Source organism: Protopterus annectens, chromosome 9.part0 (assembly GCF_019279795.1).
Source record: "Protopterus annectens isolate FY-2018-M chromosome 9.part0, PAN1.0, whole genome shotgun sequence".
NCBI lineage: Eukaryota > Metazoa > Chordata > Ceratodontiformes > Protopteridae > Protopterus > Protopterus annectens.
In genome coordinates this window covers 544,233,945-544,254,473 of record NC_056743.1, presented here as the reverse complement: position 1 = coordinate 544,254,473, position 20,529 = coordinate 544,233,945, and positions in this window count along the sequence as shown.

Below are 20,529 nucleotides of genomic sequence, written 5' to 3'. Positions count from 1 at the left end.
GACTATGTTGTTATTACTCTGTTCATGTATTCAGCTACTTCAAAGAGCAAATAATGACATTGCCGGGAAAGGGACATTCTGTTCTCTTATAGTGTTTCTTTTTTATTCTCTTTGAGAATTCCACTCAGGTGCATTTTATTGCCAAGGATTAATGTTTTTGTAATTTAAATTCTTGCCTATTAGTATCTAGACCGACAAAGTCATAACTAATTTCAGACCTGCTGCCACTTAATTGTTAAATGTCAACTGGTTTCTGTTACTGTTACTGACCTTGGCAGATTCAAACCTGGAACAAAATATGTGAGCAGCTTCTTGGGCTGTAGCGTAATTACTGGATACAATGCCAGATTTGTGGCGACAGAGAATAACATAATTGCCTCAAGATCTTATTTAAGGCAGTCTCACTCAAATTAATGTTCCAGTAATATCACAAAAGCCCATTTTTAATTCATTTCCTTCTTGGAAATTAGCATCCTTTACAGACAATTTAGCATCATTCATTTTGTACAGATCATGTATCAAATTATCAGGCCTAGTCTTTTTTTTTTGCAAACTTTTCATGTTTCAGTCTGAAGTTTCACAGCAGCTGTTAATTTTCTTGCTGGCATAGTACAATTCTGTCAACTTGTCAGAAATAAAACAACACACTCACAAAGAAGACAGCATGTGGAACACTAAAACATGGTTTTGAGTTGCCTGTATTTCTTATCACAATATATTTATTAGATATTTGTTAGAAGAAAAATACCTTAAGGTGAAAATAATAGGCATTTCAGTTTTTCACACACTAAGATGCTGCCAACATTTGTAGGTTACCTGTTTAAAATTTTCAGATATTGGTGGTAATAAGGGATGTATGAGGAAACAGTAACTTTTTAATTCTCCATGCATGCTTGACTTAGAAATTTTAAAACAGCAGGTTACTTAAAAAAAAGACACGATTCAGCTTTAAATTTTCATAGGTTACACCTTTGACCAAGCTATAATATTTCTTCTTGTCCTGTTTATGTCATGACTAGAGACTTGGAGGTAGAAAATAACAGCAGTACTAAACAATTTCCAGTTTGCCAAAGTAACCCCCCCCCCCCCGACACTGAAAATACTTACAAGTATGTGATGCAAGCACAGGGGTTATTGCACAGAAAAAGAAAACTTTTACTAGGTGCAATTATTGAATCCCCAAATGATGTCAACATACTCCAGGAGGTGTTTACGCAAACCAACGATTGGTCTCTTGGTCACGGTCTCAAACTGAATGCAAAGAAATACATCATAATTCCCTTTGGCACAGACAATGTCCCTTCACACTATCAAATCAACAATAAAACCCTAAGTACCCACAAAGTGGTAAGGAACCTAGGATCATAAGTGGATTGCGACCTTAACTTCGAAGACCATCTGTCCACTGTATTAAAGAAGGCTTTCTACGTAGCACACTTGCTACGTAAAGGCATCACCTCAAGAGCAAAAGAGGTTATAACACCTCTATATTTGGCACAAGTCCGGCCCATAATTGAGTATAACACCGTGTTTGGCATGTAACATATAAAGTACCTGCAACAACTGGAGAGATCTCAGACGTTTCTAACTAAGAAGATCAAGGGACTCCAGCATGTGCCGTACACAGACCGACTAAAGTCCCTGTCACTATACTCTATCATGTAGACTTTCTAAAGGAGACTTATGCCTGGCTTATAGAGCAATATTAGACCCAAACCTAATGAACTTGCTGCATATCCATAAATCAAACAGAACTAGGTCTACCAATTCCAGGGAACTAAATATGGCCTATGACTTAAATAGGACATTCTGGAGGGACAGAGTTATCTTCCAGCGACTGCTGCATCTAAGGAATAGGCTACCTATTAATGTGAAACAGAGCACCTCTATAACACTGTTCAAGAGGAACCTGGGCAAGTGGATGGGACACCATAAATTCTTACTGGGAATAGCATCCACAACTCTCCTGAACATGGGCAGCCATTACTAAATGCAATCTTGGGTATTAAATGACATTTTTATGGTTTTACATTGGGATGAAATGGCTAGGCTTGAAATGGCCTCTGGGTCAATAGCCTAAGTAATGTCCTGTGATGCTATGAACAGGCCATGACTGATTCATACAGGATGATTGCACTTTTTAACTAAATGCCATTAATTACAATTAACCAGCAGTACATCCCAGATTATTTTCACTTGAACAGTTGCTTATTTCCTCACATCAAACAACTGAATTGCTAAAAGATGACATAATTTAGTCCATAACTTATTTTTGAAAGTATCCTTCCAGGATTTTGATTCCAAAAGAAAACATGGTAGCTCAGTGTTAAGATCTCTACCCTTGCCATTGTGTACCAAGAAGTGAATTGAATGGGTCGTTGATGCATCACTTCTGTTACCTGGTTGACATAGAGGATTATGAGCAGGTCACTGATCATAACCCATTTATTATGTATTGAGAAATGGATGCCAAGAAGTTCTCCTCAAGAGCAAAGTTCAAGTGGTGAATCTTGGCATCCGTATTGAGAACATATAATAAATGGGTTATGATTGGAGATGTGTTCATAATTCTTTGCAGTCCATGAAGCTTTATCTGCACCAAGCACTACTAGTTACAGTAAAAAAAATCAAAACAAAACAAAAAAAAAATGGTAAACATTTTGCTGACATTTCAAAGCCAAAAATCACTTAGCGAACACGGTCAGAAAGTAAGTGTAACACGCAATCCATTATATCTACAGTCATATTGCCATGCCTCTAATTTGCACAGATTTTTGCTGGCTGTCCAGTTTTTTGCCTCATTTATTTGGACTGTTCCTCATAAAGTCCATGGTCTTTAGACAAATCATGGAGGACTGAAGTCACTGAATCGTAACACACATTAAAGTTTCGCAATTCGCATCCTTCAGTGAAAATGCAAGCAAACACATTTCCTGTTATTCTAGCTACTTTTTAAGCTTGTAAGAGAAAGGGACACATTATTATTAAGAGCAGCAGGCAGAAGCTCTGTCACTGTCATTTGCTGATCAGCACTGGCAGATTTTTCTGCCTACAGCAGTACCCGACCTTAACAATTTTAGCAGGGGATGGTTAACATTTGCTAAGATTGTTTGTTACGCCACTCTAGCACTTAACTGATTTTGTCTTTTTCTGAATATTGGAGAGTAATCACCATACTCCACACACTACAAATAAGTTAAATGTAATTTATTACAAAAAGTCATTCTTGAACAATAATGGTACACTACACTATTCGGGTACGACCAGTGGAGTTTTCCAGCCAAAACCAACTCCCGGTGCTTGTACAGTTCTCTTCCTGATACAACAACCACAAATCGCTGATTGGCTGCTCCTTTTAGGGAAGCTTTGGTCATTAATTAATGCTAATGAATGATTAGTCGAGACATTTCTTTAATTTTTAACATGAAATTGATTCCAGATTTTTATAGGGAAGCAATGGACAGTTAGCAGGGTACATAAGATAGCTATTTCTATCCTTATTATCTTTTTTTTTTTTTAAGGAATACAGGTTCAATCCCACCACTAATGTCTATTGAAATTCGTTCAAATTAGTGCTACATCAGTTGATACTAAGCGACATATTACACTTACTTCAGATGTATGTCTTATTAGGGCTGGTAAAACATAAATACATTTTGGAATGCAATACTGTTTAAACAATAATGTTATAAAAGATGGGTATTTTAGGAAAACAGTGGATTGCTCTGGGATGATACAATTTATGTTCACAATGACTTTTGTCAAACATTTTGTAAAGAACTCTTGCTGGTGTCCTGATTTTGACAACCATCCAGTTAATTGTTCAAGACTAACTGCCTCCCTGTTTATTTGAGGTGTTAGGGTTGCTTAGTAACTAACACAACACTAAAGGCTCATATGATGTGTTTGAAGATTGAGATAATGTAAAGAGAATATGGTAACATCAATCTGAATATAGTAAAGGCATCAGAAAAGAAAATATGGCAGTCTGAAAGGGAAGGCACTTACTATACAGTATGTATGTTAGTCTGCGTTCTTGGTTCAGGTTGTAGAAACTATATTTTCTAACTTTTTTGCAGGTTATATTTTTAATTTTTTTTTTTTTTTTTGCAGTTAAACAGTGTCATATCGGTAAGGGGGTAGGTCGAATAAGAATCTTTTATCTGGAAGTGTTGTCTTCTTGTATACTTTACATAAATGGAACCTTCTGCAAAGACAGAAGCATAAAAAATAAAATGTATTCCTGTGGCTTTAATTTACAGTTTTTAAGTCAATACAATATAAATCGAACTGTACATTTTGAAGATACCAGAGACTGTGTCTGCAAAAAAGCATACTCTGTTATTTACCAGTCCAAAAAGATCAGTAATCAGATCAGTGCATGGTTCTCTAGGAGGATAAAGTTGGTCCTACTACAGGCTGAGGAGTGCCAGTAGATGGGGAACAAATTTTCTTTATGGCTGCTTGGATGATGTCCTGTCCACTGCCACTAATATACTCACAAAATACATGATACAGAACTGATCGCTGGCTGGCATAGTAGAAACAATCAAGAAAAATTAGTTTTAGCCCAGGTAGCCCAGGTAAATGTTAAACCTATGAGCTGCTTCCTGTAATCAAGAATTTAATTATTTCAGCCGCCATTTGCCTGCATTAAGAGTCTGAGTAAGTCATTTAACCAGACGGTGCTCTGGGGTAATTGTGAAATAGTGCAATGTTCCTTATTTGTCTCTTAGATCACATGCCTAGTAACATCCTGAAAGGCAGATACTATGATTTAATTATCTTCTAGACTGTATGCCTAGTAAGTACCTATGAAATGAAGCTGTATTATAGTCGTTTGAAATGCTTATTGCTGCTGCACAGTTTTGAAATATGTACGTCTTTCATTATTGGCTTATATTCATGTGTTTAAATAAAATTTGTCTGTTTAAATACTGGCAGGTTAGGGAATTTTACATAGTTACTCTATTTGTTTTATAATATTAAACTTGTGTTGCTAATTGAATATGAATTTCTTTTTTGCAGCCCCTCCCTTAATGACAGTCCTCTAATGAGATACTGCACAAGGTCACTAAGTTTTTCTGTATTTGCTTGAAGGCAGACTTCTCCAGCATTACATTTTGTTTTATGGAAGGAAAAACCTACTTGCAACCAAATTTAATAACTAAACAAAGTTTACCTACCTTTCTACACTTGTTTCTTATGAATAAAATTCTTCACCATATAATCACTTTCTTACTGTTGATTGAAATGGGTGTAATTTGCAAACTTTCAACAAATTCAATTTGCAGACCAACAATATTTACACTAGAATTGTATGAGTCATGTACTACTAGTGGTAATTCTCAACACTGCAATTGTGATTTCCAGAATGAATGGTCTGCACTAGTAAATGATTCAGCATATACTAAACCTAAGATGGTGGTACCTTGGACTGTGCCCTTAAGATGAGATACAATGTCCTTGGAGAAGTATTTTTAGTTGGAAGGGTAGTAGTAGTAGCAGAGGGACTCCCATTGGGATTTGCAGGTGACTTGCTCTCTGCCGAAATGCAATGTGCTCTTCTCCTCATAAAAATCAGAATTGATTTTTGCACATTTTTAGCTTGTGTAAGTAAGCTACTTAATTGTGATAAAAGCCATTGCAGAGACAAAGTAGTACTTTTTTACAGGTATATAAGTAAAATATATCATCAAGAGAGAAATAAGCAGGTTGCATCTAGTTTAGCAGTTCAGGAAAACAAGAAAATACATCCATTCAAAAAGAAAAAAAAAAATCATCCTGTTTAAAAGAAATTATTTTAGTGGCAAATTGGATTTCTCTGTGAAAATAGCACAATCACTAACAGCCTATTTCATATAATACATGATTCTTTTTGATCAGTGTCTCACTCAAGCATATGTTCCATATGAATCAGAAGTCAAACAGATATTTTGACAAATAAATTGTCTCAAGAGAGCTATTGTGAATGTCCCCTGATTTTGCTGTATTATATTTATGTTTGGCAGATCTCCCATTACAAAAGACTGAGACCCAAATGCGTAAAGGTTACCATGAAGTGTACCTGATACATACACCTTGTGGGAACCTTTTCAAATTTAAAAAGAGCCCTAATGCAGTGCTTTTGCACGAAAACATGTTACGTAACATCAGACTGTCTCTACAGCCTTGCTACATACTAATTTAGCATTTTAGGGAAGCATCATTTGCTAATTAGCCATGTGCTCTCTCCCACAGAAATGGCTCAGGGTACACGTCTACATGTAAGCTGGATAAATTATTATGGCTGTTCCTTTCACATCGTGGTAGTGAGCACAGTCAAAACACCACATTCAGCCATTGTGGTATAGAGGTAGATACTGGGGAGCTTAATGGTAAAGTAGAGCTTGGTTGTATGTGCATGTCTGAGTCCATGTCTGAGTGTGTGACTGCATGGTGGGTAGTCTTATGGAAGGTCTGAGTTAGGTGTGTGTGTGTGTGTGTGTGTGTGTGTGTGTGTGTGTGTGTGTGTGTGTGTGTGTGTGTGTGTGTGTGTGTGTGTGTGTGTGTATGTGAATGGATGAGTGTGAGACTGCGACACTCCTACATACACATGAGCAAAGTCTACAACATTGAGTGGGGAGAAACACAAGCCACCCAGGATTACTTTTAATTTTTATGCCCTAATGGCCATTAAGGAGTATGGGGATTATCAGAAGGGGGGATAACTAGACTTCAGGGAGATGTTTTAAAAATATATTATTAAAAAATAAGTATAAAAAAAGGGATTTAAACCTTGCACCTTTAAAGCACGAAACTCCTTGCATTAGCCTACCACACTAACTGTTGCATTAATATAGTAGGTGTTTTTTTTACATATTTGTTAAGGAGCACAGACATTATGCAATCCACACAAAATGTCAACAATGGGGTGGGGGAGGCATAGGAAATGTTAGGCAAACCAAACCTTCCAAACTCTTTAGCTTTTACTCTATTATGACATTATTACATTTAGGAAAAATATATATCGAGATAGAGTCCGCATTTACTTTTTTGTCATCTTTGTATTCTGCTTTATTTGCTTAGTGACAGAAGGAAACAATAAGCCTATCTAATCTACCTTAATATTTTTCCTTCTGTCTTCCAGTATCTTGCCCCTTCTCTATTTTCTACGTGTCCTCTTAAATGCCTCTGTGAATTGTCTCTCCATCACCCATTTTGGTAGTCCTTTCTGTGTATGCGCACAACCATATGTGGACTTTCAGAGATCCAAGTAAGAGTAAGGTCCTTGCCTTGTGCCCTAGAGGCTAACCTCATACTGCTATAGAGCTGAAATGATATTGACCTTCTTCTAATTTTTTTCACTGTGTCTGCCTTTCATTGCCTTGTCCAAGCCCTGAGTTCTCCGTTTCAGATCCATCCTCATACTTTCTTTATTGTCTCAGTTTGGTCTTAATGTTCGAAGTCAACTTTGATGCTATCCTCAAGATCAGTGAATTCACTATTCTAAATCACCACACCATTGTCTCCTTCTGTTTTAACCTTCCCACCAAACACACACATACACTCTACATGTACACTGAAATGGTCACTATTGGCGAACAGCACCTTCACTTGAATATTCATTCTGCCCTGTTTGCAGGATCAGACCACATTCAGAAAATTGCTCTTCTAGGTACAGTCCTACATTGGATAACAGAACCCTCGTGGTCTAAAACTCACAGTCTGCTCCTGGTGGATTCAGATCCTCTATGCATATTACCCTTTTTATACCACATTACTGTATTCCCTCCTGTAGTGCCATATAACACAGGTAGGGACACTATACTGTACTGATTGTCCTGTAAGTTAACCATTCTTCATACCTCTCAACATTTTAGCACAAAAAAATCTAGGCAAAACCTAAAATTATTGGGGGGAGACAAAGGATCAAAAATAGGGACAGATTTTAAATATTGCTCTTATAAACTTAAAAGTTGCTAGAATAATAGGCTTTGTGTTACCATGTGTTTTCCGAAGGATATGAAATCTGAAACTAAACACCTGTAATTATTTATTGACCTTAATCCCCACTGACTTGCCAGAAAAACAGAAATTGCATGAGGAACAGAGAAAAAATATGAGGTGAAATGCTGGTTATTCTATGAAAAGTCTGGATAGTTGAGAAGTATACCATTCTTCTACCTAAACTGCCCAACTGCCACACCACATAATCTAGTCTCTGACCTTGCCAGTTTACTTGACGGCAGATTTTTCTTTCTTTATATAAATGCATTCTGTTTGCTGTAGTCAGTGATAGTTATATTATATGTTGGGCAGTATAACATAATTAGGTTCCCTATCTCATAGCCTGGTATTTTTTTACAAATACATACCTAGCTAAGAATTAATCTAAAAGGCACTAATCCATGACATTTCTTATTATACATTAAACATTCTCTATAACAATAATGTACGTTGCCCATAATGAACAGCAGCTATTAATAGCTTAAATATAAGCTACAATTCTGTGCAAATGTAATTAAAATATTGCATATGCATGAAGATTGAGTGACCTTTTCCTCTACTGCAAATCATCTGACGTTACTGGCAAGAGAAATCCTCTATCAAAAAATGTAAATCACATCTTCTGCTAATGTACCTAACAGCTCTCTATAAGAAAAGCCCATGGCTTCTGATTCAGTTTGCCTCTGTTAAATGCAAACAAATGTGTCTACATGTTCAGAGGTATAGAACATTCTGGATGTGACCCACTGTCTATCTTGCAAATAGGAACACTTTTCAGCATATCATGGCATTCATCACCCTCACAGTTTCTATTTTCAGATAATTATTACTTTACACAAAACAGAGTTTATTTTAATCTAGTATGTGATCAGAGATGTGCACTTATTATCTCATCGGGGTTAGCAGCAATTAGCAGTTTGTGATGTTAACTTGTGTGGTGTATTATAGCCCGGGGAGTGATGTAATGAGCTGTGAATGCTCCTGGATTTCCATCAGACCCTGGATAGATTCCTTTAGTCTTCTGCAACTGTTATCATCTCACATTGTCTATAGTGTTATTTCTTCATTTCTAACAAGAATGGTGCAGAAATCTAATGGAAGAAAATAAAAGAGAAGCATGATTCATAAATGATGACTATTTATAAAAGTATGACGCGCTGATATTTTATACCAAAATCATGTTACATTTGACTGAAAGCACATTTGAAAAAAAGCCATTTCACTGAAAGCATTCTACACAATATGCATATATATGGGTCCCCTTCACATGGTCGACTTTTCATAAAGTCGACTTTCATATGGCCAAGACCATATGATCGACTTTTGAAAAGCCAAACATGGGGAACTGCTATCTCCGCACAGTGCGGAATGGGAAAATTTCCCACTTCTGCACTGTAGTGCGATCTCGGAGTTGGTATATTTAAGTTACAGGGTGGGGTGTGGGGCAGAACCCCCCAAGGGGGGTGCAGGGGGGGTGGAGCCCCCATGCTAACAGTTTAAGGTGAGTGTTTATTGTGTGTTTATGTTTACTTTACATAGTCGGCATTCTGAAAGTCGATCATATGGTCTCGGCCATATGAAAGTCGACTTTCTGAAATGTCGACCATGTAAAGTAGACCTATATATATACATACATACATACATATATATATATATATACACACACACACACTGAAAACTTTTTTTGCAAGGGGAATGTCCTCCTTTATCCTCATACCCTATGAACCTATATAATATAACACCATGGTCATACATCCATGAAAAAATAATATTGACTCAGTGGTACTACACAAACAAAAAATATACAGTGCTGATTGCCACCACACACAAAATTTAAATTACTTCTCTTACAACTCACATAATCAAATACAGCAACAAAAATACCATCTACTGACTTTTACAACTTTTGATGAAATGACTATTCAGGTCAACGTACTTTCAATCAAATGGAGTTTTAATCATTTGTTTTACCAAATCTTGCAATCAAATGTCATGTAACCACATACAGATATATGTACCATGAATGGTTGAAAGTAAAAAGACATCAGTGTTTTTAACATCAAATTTATCTTGAAGAAAAAAAAACAAACAATAAACAGTCAATGATCTAAAACCTAACCTCAGAGCATGCAACAGAATTACAAAAATGCAATGCTTTTTTTGCAGGATGCAGCCCACCTTCACTCCAGATTTGGGAGGCAGGCATGCCCTCCACACCTACTGCTACTTAAATATTCTTACTTCAAGGTCACACAATACCTGGGAAAGGTCATATTTCTCAACTCCAGTATTATAGCACTCTCACATAACTGCTGATCAGCTGTTTTGTTGACCAAATTGTGTCACCAAAACAGCTGTTGACTGTACCAGCTGTCAACACAAGCAATGCCTCCCACATATAAAAATAGACAGACAGATATTCAGAGCGAGAGAGAGAGCTAGATTGGAAACAGAAAATTTACACTAGTCTGCCCCTGATACTTCTAATGGACAAAGGCCTCTCCTAAATGTTTTATTCCATGCTGGAGTCCTCTGTTATTTTCATTAGGGGTAATATGTAATTATTGACCATTGGATGGGTAAGGGCAAGCTATAACCAAATGGGATAGGATATTTCAATCACAAAAAGGAAAATTAGCTAGTCTACAAATTGTCTGTTAAGACAGCTAGCCTTGTACTTACCTATGGACCTATGAATCTGTGATAGAGAGATATGTACGTAAAAATTTGCATGCACACACACACACACACACACACACACACACACACACACACACGCGCGCGTGTGCACTAGCCCACGCGCACGCACAAACACACAGATATGTTGATGTTTTAGTGAAAGCTAAAATTACATTATGTAGGGTTTTTTTATATACACCATGAAATATTTTTTTCAGATATACATATGGAATTTATTTAAAAGCAAGTGCACGTTTGAAATTACAATATGTGTATTTTGTACACTATGGAACAATTATTTATAGCTTTTGCCGACTCTGCATTTGTATCACTTTAAATAAAGGATAACTTTGCACTATATGTTCTGATATACAAGAGTTTTAAATTTGTTTACTGAGAAAGTACACTGGTCCAGAAATCCAGGAATCATTTGGGTCAAGATGGCAGTACAGACATTCCTAAAAAGAAATAAAGAACAAATATTGCAATAAAAAAGACTGAACAAAAAATCTAGAGTTAAAAATAAATTCTAATTTAGTATAGCAAAAACAAGTAAAAAATTAATATGATACAAGTAAATCATATGACTGTCAATAATTTTCTGATATGTACAGGTGGAATAGATATATGAAAATGGTGCATGGCAAGATGAGGTAGAAAAGGTACATGCACCTTAGGATAGGTGCTGTAGCAGAAGTAAAGAGGAGATAGAGGAAGATTAGAGTACAACAGATAGCTACTAATTAGGAAGGTTATTCCAGGAAGTGGTATAGTTGTGTAATGAAAGAATGCAGGTATTAGGAGTAGGTGAGGGTCAGAAGGATTATAAGGATGAGAAAAATTGACAGTAAAATGGAGAAGCCATGTGAAAGGACAAAGCAGCAGTGTGAGGTGTACCAGTATTAAATATAATGTTAAAATGTAGGTGAAGTAATTGGCTTATTAGTGATGAAGTACTATCCATAACTATCAAAGGAGTAGCAGCGGTATGACTGCATTAATCGCATTATTACAAAAAAAAAGGACAATGCTGCCTGCAGATCTGATGTCCTGTCGAGTCATGTTCCATTTAGTCAGAGCAAAATTTGAAGAATCCATTTTTGGTAGTTGTGAGTAAGTATCAGAGTATCAGATACTTACTAGCAGATACAGCAGTATCAGAGTATGGCCAGTATCTCCTAATTCTTATTGTGACCTTTTGAAAATAAATAAACTCCTGAGAGGAGGAGAGTAACGGTCATGGATCGGTTTAAACTGTAGACAACCAATCAGGAAGCATGCCCTTCCCTTAACTAGAGCCCATTACTTTTGGAGCTAGATAAGTAGTGATCTAAGTATCCCGTTTTCCACTTTCTGGACTATGTACCTATTTTTGTTGTATTGGAGAGTGATTATAGATAAGTATTTTAATCTGGGATCTAAAAGTCGCACTGTGTTGTCCACAACTGCCACTAAGGAGAATGCATGCTCTACTTATTCTGTAGACCACACATATGTGTCACATTGATCATTCTAGTTAAATGAACATTCCAATGAGCTACAGGGACATATTATGTATATTGCAGGGCTCTGTCTCCGAAGTACTTAACCAGTTTATTGACATCATGCTATACCTTATGCAGGAGCATATCAGGTTTCCATGTTCAAAAAGGAAATAAACAACACAATCCATGCATTCAATGATACTGCACACTTTGCTAATGTAATGGATGTCACTGATCACAACTATGCTTCTCTTAGGACCACAATTGGTCCAGAGGGACAGGGATGCATAAATAGGATGGGTCAGCACTATCTGAAGTTTCAGGTGGTGTGAAATGCCTGCGGCAATAACTACATTTGTCGAAGCATTAGTAGGGCATATGTTTCACACATTTGGTACACTTCCATCCTACTCCAAAGGGTCCTGCAAGGAGCCTACCCTCAGCGTCATCTGAATATGTAGATGCACTCACATGGCAAGCAGAATGATGTATATAAACAGATAGCACATAATGTTGTATCCTGTGGGCTGCAGATTATCCTAAATTTGCTCAGAATGGAGGAAATATCACACACAATGCCCCATGCTGACTTCTAAATCATGGAATCCCCTGTTTAGACACCTTCATTGTGCATGGCAATATAGTCTGGAGATATGCAGAAAAATATTTGTCATGCATGCCATGCTACATAGGTGATGCAACTGGGCACCCCATCCTAAGGCATGCCATACATGACAGCAGAAGGGAGGACAGGGAGGAGAAATGAATGTAGGCAATGCGGAGCAGATGGGCGTAATACTTGGTCACACGAGTATAACAGCTGTGTCTTCTCTACAACTATAGGCCATGACATTGACAACACAGAGTAATATGATGCAGCCTGTAACACTCAGGACATCCTTGTGTATCAAACATCAGCAATCCAAAATAGAATGGGGTACAGACAGGACACAGTCATTATCTCTTTCACAGGTTGTGGTAAATAGTGACTGTTGACTTTAACACTACAGTGTTGGGTAGGGTCATGGGAGGTGGTAAGCCGCAGCTTCATAGTGCAGGAAATTGTTGGATGTTTAGAATTACATAATCCATTCATTTCAATTCCTGCTTTGTTCTAACTGTGAGAACAAATGTTACATTTCATAACAGGATGACTTAGTGATAGAAGCTCTCAGCTGGCAGACACCCTAAACCTTCAAATTGTTCAGCATGTCACTAAAAAATATAATTTTAATTATATAACAACACATCACCAATACACATTGATTTGTGTTTCTATACCTGCAGTGAAGTATTGAATGCAGACAATCTTTTATTATACACTCATGACACACTTACGTCTTTATTTTAAAAGTACACTGTAAACTTATGTAATAGATTCAGCAATCATTGCTTCTGTTCTACATTTAGTAATTATACTGATCAAATGTTTGCAATGTAAACTCTTGTAAATGTTCACTGTGAAAATGAGAAAGCTTTGAATCTTATTTCACTACTGAAAATACATGACTGAATTCATTTAATTTTCAGCACTGTGTTCCATATCATAAACAGTGCATTTATTACATTTTGTAGCAGATAACTCATTTGTTTTTTCACTCTGTAAAGTGTTTCACTAGCATTCCAATAAAATCATTATGTATAAACCAGCTATAGGGCATGCAAACTTTGCATCTTTGTTCATACAGATATTTAACAACATGTTGCTATAGTGCTGATAAGATCATAATGATCATTTGGATTTGGGGTTAGTATAATGTTTAATTTGTTTACCTCACAGACACAAGGTACAGGGCTTGATTCTCACCTTTGAGAAAAAGTTAGCTAGGCCTCAAATGACCCACAGAAACAGGTAGCCTAGTACTGATCTATGAACCTCTACTGATTTTTTTATCTACTTTTTATCATCATCTGTAACATTTTGGTTCAAGATTTGCTTTCCATGCATGACCTTGGCTTCCCTACTCCTTATGTACTACCCTGGATGTCTGTTCAGTTTCAGTGGATAGCATACCTCCCAACTGTCCATATCTTTGCAGAATGTCTTGATTTTAGCCTCACATTTTTGGTCTGTTCCTCATAAAACTTCAGGTTTCCTGGCAGATCACCTGGGCTTCAAGTCACAAAATAATGAGTTACATTAGAATTTTAAATTAAATATCCTTCATAAAATACACACTAACACAAATCGTATTATTCTAGCAATTTGTCAATTATATTAGAGCAAATTTTGAAATATGTCCCTTTTTGAACATTTGCTTCCCCATTATTTTAGGCTTTGTCCAAACTTCTTGCACTAAAAAGGTTGAGAAGTGTGGTGGATAGACTTTCCTGTGGTACAGTTCAGTACATCTAGACACTGATTACTTACTTACCAAGTTTTGCTCATCTGGAAAATGCCTTAACTGCAGCTCAGTGAATGTTTGATCTAATGTGTTTTAAGTGCTGTTTAATGACTTTTCTTTTGAGTTAGGTTTTGGTGGTTATCTAGAGAACCCATTTTTAATATTGCCATAAACATTTTCTGGATACTAATAGTCTCTGTCTTTAATATTCTATATTTGGTGTTATCTTTTATCATAATAGTCCCCAGTATATAGGCACTTTAATAAAGACAGAGATGAAATTGCTCATATAAAAGCATGGGTGTGTTTGCATTGATGATCTTGACTGCTGCTAAAATATTCCTTTATTCTAACTTCTTTTCATCAGTTTTCAACAAGTACCATGGATGTGAAGGAAATGGCCAAGGATGAGCATTATAGGGATAGTTTTCCTATATGAAGAAGCGAAAGAAGAGTTAGCCATTGAAGGTTACTGACACATGAATGACAAGTGAGCTATCATAAACTGCCAAACATCTCTGTTCATGAAAGGGAGTACACTATAGTCACTGCTTTGGAAAACCCATCTGAAATGGCTAATCAGAAAAGGCAAAATAATGTTTGAACCAAACAAGATGAACCTTTAATAAACTTACAAATATACTGACAGAAGATATGTATATCAAATCTGCCCAAGTGCTACAACAAATATGCAGGCACCTCCTCCATCTCCACCTGATGCCTAACCCCAGGCTAATACAGTATCTGCCTCCTATCCCTCCTCCTACTACATTAACCTTATTCTTCAAAACTAAACTACCGTTAATAACTGTTAAATACTGGAAACTATGTACCACTCTATCCCTATCATTCTACAAATTGACCAAGGAATTAATCTTAACAGCAAAATTAGTCTCCCAATTACAATATGAATTATGGTATTGTGTAAAAAAGTCCTATCACTGAGGCAGTGGCATTGTATAATGTAAAAGTTCTGTCAAATGTATTTTGTGCAAGTGTTATCTCAGATATAATTACAATGTATTCACTGTAAACGTATGTAAAATATTTTGCTTGTAAGTCTTGTAATTTACCTATGCGTACAAAAAATTGTGGAGCTTTTCTCCCTGGGCCTCCTCTGAAAGTGAGTCATGTGACCCAGTCGGACTATCCCAGTTAACAAATGTCAACTAAATAAATAAATAAATAATTAAAATAAATTCTTCCTCATGTCTTTTTCCACTTGTTCCAGGCCTCCTGATCTCCTGAGTTCATGTTTACACCACTACTCCATCTTTAAAACACGGCCGTGCCTCAGGCTGTATGATGCCTTAGAGATTACGTTTTTTTCCTTCTAAGTGTAGAGCATAGGCAAGGTTCAGTCCTAACCTACAATTACTGTCAGTGTGGAGTATCTGCAGGGATTTTGTCTGGTAATTCTAATATCTTCATGACTAACAACTTATGATGGTTGATTGTCTGTTCTAAATTGTCTGTTCATATAAGTTAGCTTTACACCGCCTCTTACTCTTACTGAGCTAGCATGCATCTGACAAGGATCTGGGAAGGACCAGTTCACTTACCTAGTTAATAGCTTAATAAATAAAGTAATAAATAAATACAAACGTGCATGAATGCATACATGCATACATACATACATAAGTGTATTTTAGATCACCAATATTGATGCTAAGATATAATAAATCCTTAACATAATCCTATATTCTGTCCAACAGTTGCTGAAAAATATGGCCTTTCCTTCCCCTTCATTCCTCTTCATCTTATTTGCCCCCTCATAATGTTATACATCCATATCTTCTCTTCATCATTTTTGCCTTTGTCATTGTATAAAATTCCCAGTATTTTGTATATTTCCTCATAGTGCCCCTTCCAATTCCTTTTGCCATCTCTGAAACTTTTCACTGCACGCTTTCTTTCTTTTCCATGTGTCAGTGATTTGTCACAAAATGGAAAGTGTCATGAGGAACACAGCAAATTTGTCTGTCAAAATCAATAAGCCAACAAGAATCAAGAGATAAGATTATACACAATACCAAAAATATCGACATCCCTTTCCATTCTTTTTTACTGCTTATAAGACCACGGGCTTGTTGTATGAGAGGAATTTCTAATTTATTAGAATCCAGGGCCATTATACAAAGAATTCATACTAAATAAGCTACACGACTCAGCCTCATCAAAAGTTGTATTATGCAAGAGAAACCACCATCAGAGTCATTTATCAGTTTGTAAGCTAGATGCAGGTACCTAGTCATGTATGTTGTAATGCTGCGGCAAATCACAGACAGAATAAATCAAGTGGCCTTCATTCCTTGGGTGGCAGACAATGCTAACCTGCACAGTAACAGATAGGTAATATGATTTAGAACCTTGAGACACTCTTGTGTCTAATATCCCAGGTGCACAGAGGCAGTAAGAGTCTCTCATCAGTATTTGTCCCTGTGGATCAATAGACAGACAGGAATGTAAGCAGTTCAGGAAAAGGATCTTTCGTATTTGTACAGTAATTTAAGCCATTCAGTACCTGCTTTAAATTTCTTATGCTTTTGTAATTCTTACATAAAATACTGCATCAAGTCAGATACAGAGAGAGAGAGAGGACATTTAAAAGAATGAAAGTACAAACTAATCAGCTGAAAGAAATCCCACACAAAACAGATTGTAATATAATGACTAACTGTGTGTGTGAGAAAAGATAAAAGCTGATAGGATCAATAGACCGAGTCAGCCCCTATGTAGAGAAAAACTAATGGCCTTTCCAGAACCTGTCTGCACTGATATTCACTTTGAGTATCTTGCTCTTGCCTTCTTGTGCTGCAGTGTCTGGCCACAGGTTTCAGAAAATCTGTAGGAAAAGGCAATTATTTTCATTGTTTGCATTCAGAAATATAAGATTACTTCCCCATAGGACTTTGCATTACTAGTCTCTACCATTTTTCATTCCTAACCATTGCAACAAACACAGTACCAATCTGTCTTAGCAATATTCATTCATCTGTTTAAAATCACATTTATTTTCACTCTCTGTGTCTCTACTGTCACATTTCATTAGCATTATTTATACTTTATGTTATCAGCCGGTACCAGAAAGATACACCATCAGCTCTTAGTATTCCCCACGCTGTTTTGCTACATGAAAGTCACTTTGCATACACAGTGGCAAATTGCTGCGGCTACGGTGTGTAGGGTCCTGGGTTCAAGACTAGCAAGGGCTGATTATTTTTGGGCTAGGCTTACATAGGCTCCAGGGAAATTAGCCTAGTACACACCTGTGAACCTATGAACCTATGAATCTATATCAGCTCACCATACCTCTGAACTGTCCAGGTTTTCACAGAATGTATTGCCTATTTTTTTATATCTTTTCCTTATAAAGTTTGTGGTTTTCATTTGAGGTCACTAAATAATACCAGACATTTGAGTTTCAGACTTCATATCCTTCAGAAAAATGCAGGTTAATGCAAAACCTGTTATTTGTCTAACCTTCTGTGTTTATAAGTGCAATATTTAAAATGTGTCCCTATTTTTGGGCTTTTGTCCTCCATTATTTTTGACTCTGTCCAGACTTCTTCTGCAAACAGGTTGAGAGGTTTGCAGCTTATCTACGTTCATAGGTTCATAGGTTCATAGGTTCATACTAGGCTATCTGCCCTGGGGCAATTATAAGCCTAGCCCGATTCTGTATGGCTTACGCCACCCATTGATTTGAGTATACTGTGCCCTTTTTAAGGTTTAGTTTACTGTGCCTCTGTCTAATAGTGACACGGGAGTAATCCCTGGGACAAACCTATGATCCCCCATCCACTTATCGAGATTCTTCTTGAAGAGATTCAGTGAGGTGCTCTGCCTCGCATGAACTGGAATTCTATTCCAGAGCGAAGGGAGCCTCTGGGTTATGAACCTGTCCCTCCAGCAAGTTCTATTTATTTCTGTGCTGAGGTTCAAGTCCCTCGAGCATGTGGCTCTAAGGGATTTAGATTTACTGAGGTGGAGCATGTCCATTAATTCTGGATTTGACATAGCTTTGTATGTCAGGCATAGATCGCCTCGAAGTAGGCAGTATGCAACTGATTAGAGCTGGAGTTTTTTTAACTGAGCAGCGTATGGCATCTGTTTGAGACCCTTGATCCTCTTGGTGAGATACTTTTGGGGTCTTTCTAATTGCTGCAGGTGTCGGGTAAGGTGCATCCCAAAAGGGGCATTGTATTCTATGATGGGCCTGATGAGAGATGAATAAAGGGGCACGATTACCTCTCTTGATCTAGATATGAAACCCTTCGTGATGAGGTGGGCTATGTAGAAGGTCTTTCTAACCACTTTGGCAATGTGGTTTTCAAAGGAGAGATTGCTATCAACTTGGGTCCCCAGATCCCTAATAACTTTCTCTGTACTTAATGGGTTTCCGCCTATGTGGTAATTTGTGGGCACATTGTTTTTGCCAAAGGGTATGACTATACATTTTTTGGCATTTAGCTTTAAACCATGGCGCTGGCACCAGTTATCTGTCAGACCTTTTTGAAGGATGTTTGTGTCAGCTGGAGAGTTGATTATGGCGCCCAGATTGCAGTCGTCTGCGAACTTGGTGAGCCATAGTCCTCCCACGTTTGCCTGTACCTCGGAAAAGTATATACCGAACAAGAGTGGTCCCAGGACAGAACCCTGTGGGACGCCACTTGTGACCAGTTTCGAGTCTGACATGGCTCCAGCAACTCTCACTCTGTGGGTTCTGTCTTTGAGCCAGTTTGCGACCCATCTTGTGACATAGGGGTTTATATTTAAGCTGGAGAGCTTATCTATGATGCCCGAGTGGGGTATTGTGTCAAATGCCTTTGCAAGGTCCAGATAGGCTGTGTGGACTACCTTCCCTTCATCTATGGCTTTGGTGACTGTTTCAAAGAAGTCAACCAGGTTCAAAAGGCAGGATCTGCCCTTGACAAAGCTGAACTGGGTAGGATCTAGTGTCTGTAGGTCCCCAATGTCTTTGTTTATGGGCTCCATGATGATCCTCTCCATAGCCTTGCAGACTAAGCTAGTCAGGCTTATGGGGCGATAGTTTCCAGGGTCCGTAGAGGCTCCACCTTTGTGGAGTGGGACCAGTGTTGCTGTACGCCATTCTGTGGGCACATATCATGTAGTGAGGCTGAGATTGTATAGCTGTTTTATTTGAGGGATTAGTTCCTCTTGTAGTTCATGTAGGACGCAACCTGGGACGCCATCTGGTCCCATGGAAGCAGTGTTTTTTGCTTTGGAGAGGGCAGCCTTCACCTGAGCATCTGAGATGTTTGGGAGGCAGCTCTCTGTTGGGATAGATACTTGCTCTTTTGGGGGGGAGGGGGTGGAGAAGTTTGCACTGAACCTGTCTGCCAGGATATTGTCGATGTCTGTGGGTTCAGTGTATTTTTTGTCATTTAGAATCAACTCAGAACAAGTCTGGGAGTTGCATCCCAGGTTTCTAACATAACTGAAAAAAGCCTTATGATTGTCTTTGGTGTCCTGTGCAATTTTTCTCTCGAAGCTGGCCTTGGAGGTTTTTATGAGGGATCGTAATTTTTTGCTAGTACTGATCAGAGATGCCTTCCCTATTAGGGATTTTGCTCTATCATGTAGTAGCTTCCTCCTTCTGCAGATATCTTTCATACCAGAGATGATATGGATAAATATTGACTCATTTACAGTTAATGCTGAGTACATTGGAATAAGTGAGAAACTACAAAGGGTTTGAGGCAGAATAGGAGCAACGTTAACTGTTACGACTAAACTTCTTTATGTTACTCACATCTGTTACCGGTCACTTACGACATCTAATGTTTTTTTTTTCCCTCATACCTTTCAGCCTGATATCATAAACATATAAAATAAAACAAACTTCAAATAAGATAACGCTAGAGCCAGAGTCCATGTCCTTTTTTTATACATTATATCTTGTTTGGGAAGTTCCTTGGACTATGGGTCTAGCATTATTTTATATGAAGGTTTGGTTTTACTGTAATGCAACACTGGTGTTTTTATAAAATAATGCACCTTAGTAGTGA